At 41.8% G+C, this 8,552-nt stretch overlaps 1 pseudogene; it reads left to right on the forward strand.

Moving 5' to 3' along the window:
• Positions 1-7,830: 7,830 nt before the first annotated feature.
• LOC123949438 lies at positions 7,831-8,259 on the forward strand (annotated as a pseudogene).
• Positions 8,260-8,552: the final 293 nt, after the last annotated feature.

Genomic DNA, 8,552 nt, shown 5'->3' on the forward strand with positions numbered 1-8,552 from the left:
CCCTGTCCTCAGCCTTTAACCCTGACAGCCATCTTCTCCAGTACCACAGGTATCCATTCATTTGTTCAATCAATCAACACAGAATCATGCCCCAAGACAATTCAAATATGACTTAACATTCCAAATTTATCCTTTCTGAAGTCAGCCTCCAAGTGTGAGTTGCTATGTGTTCTTCCAAGGGTCATGAGCAAAGCTGTCCATACTACTTTCTGTAATGACGAAAATGTTCTGTATCTCTGCTGTCCAATACTTTAGCCAATAGTCACTAATGTGACTTAGAAACTATATTTTTAATTGTATTTAATTTTAACCTTAATTAATTTAAATTTAAATAGTAATATGTGGCTCATGGCTACTGTACTAGTTTAGGTCTAGAAGTAATTTTTAATCAGACACAAAGAGCCTCAAAGACATCTCACACACACACACACACACACACACACACCTCCCAAGGATGAGCATTAATTCAGAGCCTAAGGAGGAAAAGAAACCTTACCTAACTATTCCATAATTGGCAAGTCTATCTTAGCTCACAATGGAGTTAATAGCCTACATCACTATGCAAATCAGTATTAGTTTAATTCCTCTCCCTCAAACCCCCAAACTCCTTTCAAATTGTACCCCTTTGGGCCACTGAGAATAAAAAATGGGCCCATTACTGAACCTCCCACTCCTTAATGGCTGTTCCTCTAGCTACATAAAGACCCTGCTGGTGACTTGAAATCACCACTTACAAGGGCTTGATTAAGTAAATTCTTAAGCAAGGTATCATTCTTTATCCCAGGCTGGGGAGAAAGAGTTGGAGGCAGGAAACTGTTCTTCCAGTTACTGTTATTCCATCAATAACCCCTTGGCTCTATCTCCAGTTCTGCCAGAATTCCCCACCCCCATCTACCTGACAACATAAAGTGGTGGGTTTGAAGCTCACCTCTGCTATTTGCCCAGATGTAGTTCCAACTTCTATTTCTTACAAGTGTGTGACTTTGCATATGCTCTAAAAGCATTTATAACATGGGTCAAATTCATAACTATCTATGCAAAGTAAATGGAGTAAGGAATAGGAAATGCCTATTGCACTATCCCTATTTCTCTCTTTTTCTAAATGAGACTTTTTAAAAAGAAACCCGCATTCTCCTTATGAACAGATACTGAGAAGCTGGAAGACACCATCCTTCAGATAAATGCAGGAAGCAATAGCCCCATGCTGGCTCAGTGGGAACCCTGGCAACACAGTGCCAAACATCCAAATGTCGGCAACAATCCAAATGGTTGAATTTTCCATGTTAACCCAGATATTGCTGGTAAGGACACATGGCCTGGGAAGTGTTCTATGTGTGGTTTGCTCTGATCACAGTAATGGCAGCATCACAGTGTGGGGTTGTAGCTATGGAGCTCCTGACACAGGGCAGTCAGAAATAATAAGGTTTTTCAGCTTCTGTCTTGACACAGGCAGGTCTCTGGTTCTGAAATAAGTACAGGGCTTGTTTCTCTAACTTGAATCATAGCTGCCCAGGTTAGCCAAGGGAGCTTTTTAAGATTTTTCTCATCTTGGTGTGGCTCTCAGTAGAGCCCTGTTTGATCAATAATAAAAGAGTTATCCAGCCACTTTGGCTGAGCACAAAATGAAGTTTGACTCTGGCAGGGACACCAATGTAGAGGACAACTCCCAAGGGCACTCGGCTTTGTGCCAGTTCAGAGCTATGATCTGGGCCTGGTGACACCTCAGCTGAGTCCCCTGATGGAGGCACACATGTCTGGGGCAATGGAAATGTCCATGTTGTCTGCTCGTGATTTCACCCTCTGTGTGGTTTGCCAGCTTGCAATGATGACAGGAGTCTTCATACTTTCTGCCTGTGCACGGGGCAAAATTAGACCCTCAAAACATAGACTAAGACTGTGTTTAAGGATCCCCCTTTCCATGCCCCGTCACCCTCAGCCTCCCTGACGCCCTACCCCTAGAATATTAATGTTAAAAAAAAAAAACCTACAAAATTTCATTTTCAATGCATATAAAAACTAAATTTAAAAAATGACAGACTATTCTTTACCCTTTTTAAAATGCTTATTAATTTATTCCATAAACATTTATTGAGTTTACTAAATGCCAGAATCTGTATCTGACCTGGGGATACAAGGAGGGAGACAAACATCAAAACAAGTCTTCGCACCAAGTGTTAAAATAAATGCCTGGCAGTTGAGTGCCATCTTTAGGGTCAGATGGCTGTGAGTGTTAGCACTTCAGGATACCAGCCCCTGGGGCTCCCTTCCTATCTTACTGGCTGTTCTTTTTTGGTATTTTGTGTTGGTTCCTCCTCATCTTCCCCATCCTGAAGCACAGAAGGGGCCCCAGGATGCTATCTTCTCTTTCCCATCTATACTCACCCTTCAGGTAATCTCCTACAGCTTTACATGTTATCTCTATTCTGTGATTCTCATTTGCTCCTTGGGCCTTGAGAAATTTCTCAAGCCCTGACCTGTTCTTAAAACCCCAGACTCATTTATCCAACTGCCTGTTTGCCATCTCCTCTTAGAAGTCTGTGAGAGGGATCTCACACTTAACGGCTCCCAAACTGAATCCGGATCTTCTCTATGTCTGATCCCCCCAGTCTTCCCATCTCAGTTGAGACAGTTGAGAGCAACTACATCCCTCATATGGCTTGGGCCAAGACACTGGAGACATTCTGGACTCCTTCCCTCTTCTGCAACTCACATCCAATCCATCAGTGAATCCTTTTAGCTCCACCTTCAAGAAATACCCGTCACTGTTGCCCCCCTGGTCAAGGCTGCATTGTCTCTCTTCTGGATTACTACTCCTTAACTGGGCTCTCTGCTACCAGACTTGTTTGCCCATTTTGTTCTCAGTAAGCTGTCAGACTTACACATTTAAGACCTAGATCACTTCATTCCTCTGCTCCAATCCCCTCCAATGGCTTCCCTTGGATCTGAGGAGATGACCCAGGGCTCCTGTCATCTGCACATCTCCTCTCTCACTATGTTCTAGCGACAGGGCCTTCCTGCCTCCTCCTTGAACATGCCACACATGCTCTTGTCTTGGGGTCTTCTCTTCCCCCAGGTATCTTCAGGACTCTTATCCTCACCTTCTTCTGGTCTCTGAAATATCAGCAAGACCCTCCCATACTACTATCTAAAACAGCACGGGTTACCTCCCCAAGCACTCCCTGTAATTTTGCCTCACCTTATTTTGTTTCATAGCACCATTCCCTATGACACAGGTGAACTGGGTTTCTTGTTAATTGTCTTTACTCCCTTACTAGAACCAATTCCATAAAATCAGGTTTTGTTTTTAGCCAAGGCTGTAATCCCAGAGCCTAAAAAAGTACAACCACATAATAGGAGTTCAATAACTATTGAATAGATGAACAAAGAAATACCTTTAATTAAAGTGGTTGCAATGTTTTGGATCATGTGATCCTGTGACCCTGGTCACCACTGATTAAACCAGCAGTCGGCATTGCTGAGGAGGGCTGGTCCTGCCTCTCCGCACCTCCTTCCTCACTGTTCTCCAGACAGCTAACACATGTGGACTAAGACAGTGCTATCCAACAGACAGATCAGGAGATATGTTGTTTTAAGCTATCTAGCATCTACAGTTTAAACATAGAAACAGGTGGTGTTAATTCTAATAACATGTTTTATTTTACCCAGTATCTAAAATATCATTTAAGCAAATAAGTAATATACAAAATACTAATCAAGTACTTTACATTCCTTTATACTAAGTCTTCAGAACCGGGTTTGTATTACACACTCACAAGACATCTCACTTTGGACTCGGACTGTTTTCAAGGGCTCAACAGCCACATGTGGCTATTGACTCTGATATCGGACAGTAAGAGGATCACAATAGTGAGGGGGTAACTGTGCCTTCACAGTCAGGACCAATGTTTATCTTTCTTTCTTCTGCTTTCATTATTCCAATTACAGGCATACCTCATTTTATTGCATATTCCTTACTTTGTACATACTGTTTTTTATAAACTGAAGGTCTGTGGCAACCTGTGTGGAGCAAGTCTAATTGGCATCATTTTCCAACCAGCATCTCACAATATTTTTGGTAACTCTCACAATATTTCAGACTTTTCTATTATTCTATTTGTTACGGTGATCTGTGATCAAGATCATTGATGTTACCATACAATTCTTTGAGACCACCATGAACCATATAAAGCTGCAAACTGGGGTGTACAGGGAAGGTGAGGGAGCAGGAGGAGCCTAGGCTCACATCATCCCAAGGTACACCTGGATAACACCCACATCAGTGTAAATAACCCACAAAATGACCACACACAGCAGAACAGATTCTCCACAGCGAAATGTGAAGAGGCTACAGCAAAGACAGCAGGAAGGACAGGAAGGGTGGAGATGCAGCCAGGAGACAAATGGCCCAGCAGGACCAACTACAAGGATGGGATACAATGGGAACAAAGAGGGAAGAGTAGACCCCTCACAGGGTACCCCAGTCACGGGGCGCACACACACTGGGAAGAAGAATACCCAAAACATTTGGCTTTGAACACCAAATGGGCCTAACATCATGCATTCTTACAATCAGCTGGGCTTAACACCTGAAACTTTACAAATCAGTGGGCAAGGCTCTACAAGACCCAGAGGGCCTTAAAGAGACTAGAACAAACAACCCCACCAAGATACAGGATAGATGCGGCAGTCTGAAAAGAGCCCGAGGTTTAAGGAAGGGAGATTTGTTTACTAATCTAAGAACATGTGCTAGACGGGCAGAATCTTTAGGAGACTACTCCAGGAACAAAGGAGCTAGTGGGTACCATTACCCTCCCCTACCTCCAGCCTAGAAAAATGGACACCTGTGGAAACCAGCTCCATATCAACACTCTCCACCTAACATGTTAACAGCAGGCCCCACCTCTGCATTCTCCTGAGGACACATCCCCTCCAGCCAGGCCTTGGCCGCAGGTCTCCTCCCACAGCATACCTGAATAAACAGCACCATGCACTCCACCACCATGCTCGCCTGCAGGCCTGCCCCACTTTAGCCATGCTTGAAGTTTTCAAAACTTGATCCAGGTGCCCTCCCAAAACAGATCTGTGCAAACTTTGCTAACACTGTGAACCCTGCCCCCATGTTCTCCTATGGACCTGCTACCTCTACTATGCCCTTGGCTAAAGCCCATCCAAAGTGGTGCCACAAGACTGGCTTTGTGCAAACAGCCCTGACAGGGGCTAGCATCTCTCCAAAATGACTCCTGCCCTGGAGAAGAGTGGAAGATAAACACACACAACAGTCCAACTTTGGCCCAAGGAGTGGGCTGGGGAAAACATCTGGTCTGACTGCAAGCCACACCCACCAATGAAAACTTCTCAGAAGAGGATACAGGAAGATCACCCTGCAGTGCTACTGCAGCTCTGGCAAATGCCTCATCTGACTCAACTCAACCCCAAGGCAGCCCCAGACTGGCCCACTAGCATCACAGGGATAAAACCCTGCCCACAACAGGCAAAGAGAGCTATGACAGATGACTGGACTAGAGGCTAAAGTGGCTCAGCCATGATGGTAGGGTACATGTGAACACACATGGGAGACACTCCTGAAGTGCCAGATTCTAGTTAACAGGGAACGATGTCCTGCAGAGCTCTCCAAAACCTCTTCAGAAGACCACTATGTACCTAGCAGGTAAGGAGCTGGGAGAGGGAGAGGGAGCTGACTTACCTAACACACACCAACAGACACAGAGTTAGACAAAATGAGGAGGCAGAGGAAAATGTCCAAAGGAAAGGACAGGACAAAATCACAGCAAGAGAAATAAATGAAACGGAGATAAGTAATATGCCTGATAAAGAATTTAAAGTAATGGTCAAAAATATACCACTGGACTTGAGAAAAGAGTGAAAAGCATCTGTGAGACCCTCAACAAAGAGACATAAAACATAAAAAGAACAAATCAGAGATGAGCTCAATGACTGAAATTTAAAACACACTGGATGGGATAAACAGAAAACTACAGAAGCAGAAGAACAGATCAGTTACCTGGAGGACAGGGTAATGGAAACCAAAAAAGCTGAACAGGAGACAGAAAAGATAATAATGAAAAATGAAAACAGACTTAGGGAACTCAGTGATGCCATCAAATGTAGTAACATTTGGGATCATGTAGTAACATTAGGGATACCAGAAGGAGAAGAGATAGAAAAGAGGGAAGAAAATGTATATGAAGAAATAATAGCTCAAAATATCCCAAATCTGGGAAAAGAAACAAAAATCTAGATCCGGGTGGCACAGAGTCCCCAACAAAATCAACCCAAAGAGTTTCACACCAAGACACATGGTAATTAAAATGTCAAAAAGTAGCAATAAGGAGAGAATTTTAAAAGCAACAAGAGAAAAAGAAAAAGAAAAAAGAAAAGAGTTACATACAAGAGAAACCCCATAAGGCTATGAGCTGATTTTTCAGCATTAACTTGTAGCCAGAAGAAGGGTGGATATATTCAAAGTGCTGGAAGAAAAAAAAAAAAAAAGTGCAGCCAAGAATATGCTATCCAGTAAGGCTATCATTCAGAATACAAGGAGAAATAAAGAGTTTCCCAAACAAAACAAAGGAATTCATTACACTAAACCAGCTCTAAAAGACGTATTAAAAGGGGCTCTTTGAGTGAAAAGGAAAAACCTTTCATCCACTTCAGCAGTAAGAAAAGTAGGAAGCACAACACAGTAAAACTAAGCCTATCTATAAAAATCAGTCAAGGGAGTCACAAAATAAAAGGTATGATTCCATATACCTAACCATGATGGGGAGAGGAGTAAGGAATTGGTTCAAACTTAAATGATCATCAACTTAATATAGACTGCTATATACATAAGATGTTATACACAAACTTAATGGTAACCACAAATCAAAAAGCAGTAATAGATATGCAAAAAATAGAGCGAAATCCAAGTCTGTCACTAAAGAAAGCCAGCAAACTGTGAAAGAAGAGAACAAGGGTAGGTACAGAAAAAATTTACAAAAAAGAACCATAAAACAAGTTTAAAAACTGGCAATAAGTACATACCTATCAATAATTACTGTCAATGTAATGGACTAAACATTCCAAAAGCCAAAGGTGACAGAATGGATAAAAAAGAAAGATCCATCTATATGTTGCCTAAAAGAGAGTCATTTCAGACCTAAAGACACATGAAGACTGTAAGTGAAGGGATGGAAATGCATTTATTATCCAAATGGAAGTGAAAAGAGCACCAGGGTAGCAATATTTATATCTGACAAAATAGACTTTCAAACAAAGACCATAACAAGAGACAAAGAAAGACACTACATAATCATGGAAGGAACAATCCAACAATTGTAAATACCCAAATACATAAATCAGCCAGTATCAAACATAAATTGATAGTAATACAGTAACAGTGGGGGGCTTAAACACCCCATTTACATCAATGGATCAATCATCCAGACAGACACTCAGTAAGAAATCACTGGCTTTGAATGACACATTGAACAAGAAGGATCTAACAGAGATAATCCTTACATTTCATCCTAAAACAGCAAAATACACATGCTTTTCAAGTACACATGGAACATTCTCCAGAATAGGTCTCATGTTAGGCCACAAATCCAGTCTCGACAAACTCTGAAAGACTGAAGTCATCTTTTCTGACTACGATATTATGAAACTACAAATATACCGTATGAAAAAATCTGGAAAGAACACAAATACATGGAGGTTAAATAACATGCTACTAAACAACGAGTGGGTCAGCCAACACATCAAAAACAAAAATTTTCAAAATACATGGATATCTTCTTGTCTCCAGCTGCTTGAAGCTCGGCCGCCATCATGAATGACACAGTAACTATCTGGACCAGGAAGTTCATGACCAACTGACTGCTTCAGTGCAAACAAATGGTTATTAATGCCCTTTATCCTGGAAAGGCAAGTACCTAAGACAGAAATTTGGGAAAAACTAGCCAAAATGTACAAGACCACACCAGATATCATATTTGGATTTGGATTCAGAACCCATTTTGGTGGTGGCAAGACAACTGGCTTTGGCATGATTTATGATTCTCTGGATAATGCAAAGAAAAATGAACCCAAACATAGACTTGCAAGACATGGTCTGTATGAGAAGAAAAAGACCTCAAGAAAATAGTGAAAAGAACGCAAGAACAGAATGAAGAAAGTCAGGGGGACTGCAAAAGCCAATGTTGGTGCTGGCAAAAAGTGAGCTGGAGATTGGACAACAGAAGGAGTAAAGATGCTGCCGTGCCACTATCTGGGGTGACTGTGCAGATTTTTCATGAGAGGATTAATAAACTAAGAATGTTAAAAAAATACATGGACAAATTATTATGAAAACATAACAGCCCAAAACCTTTGTGATGCAGCAAAAGCTATTCTAAGAGGGAAGTTTATAGCAATAGGGGTTTACCCGAAAAAGCAAGAAAAACCTCAACATAACCTTACATCTAAAGGAGTTATAAAAAGAAGAACAAACGGGGTGCCTGGGTGGCTCAGTGGATTAAGCCGCTGCCGTCGGCTCAGGTCATGATCTCAGG

Source organism: Meles meles, chromosome 8 (assembly GCF_922984935.1).
Source record: "Meles meles chromosome 8, mMelMel3.1 paternal haplotype, whole genome shotgun sequence".
NCBI lineage: Eukaryota > Metazoa > Chordata > Mammalia > Carnivora > Mustelidae > Meles > Meles meles.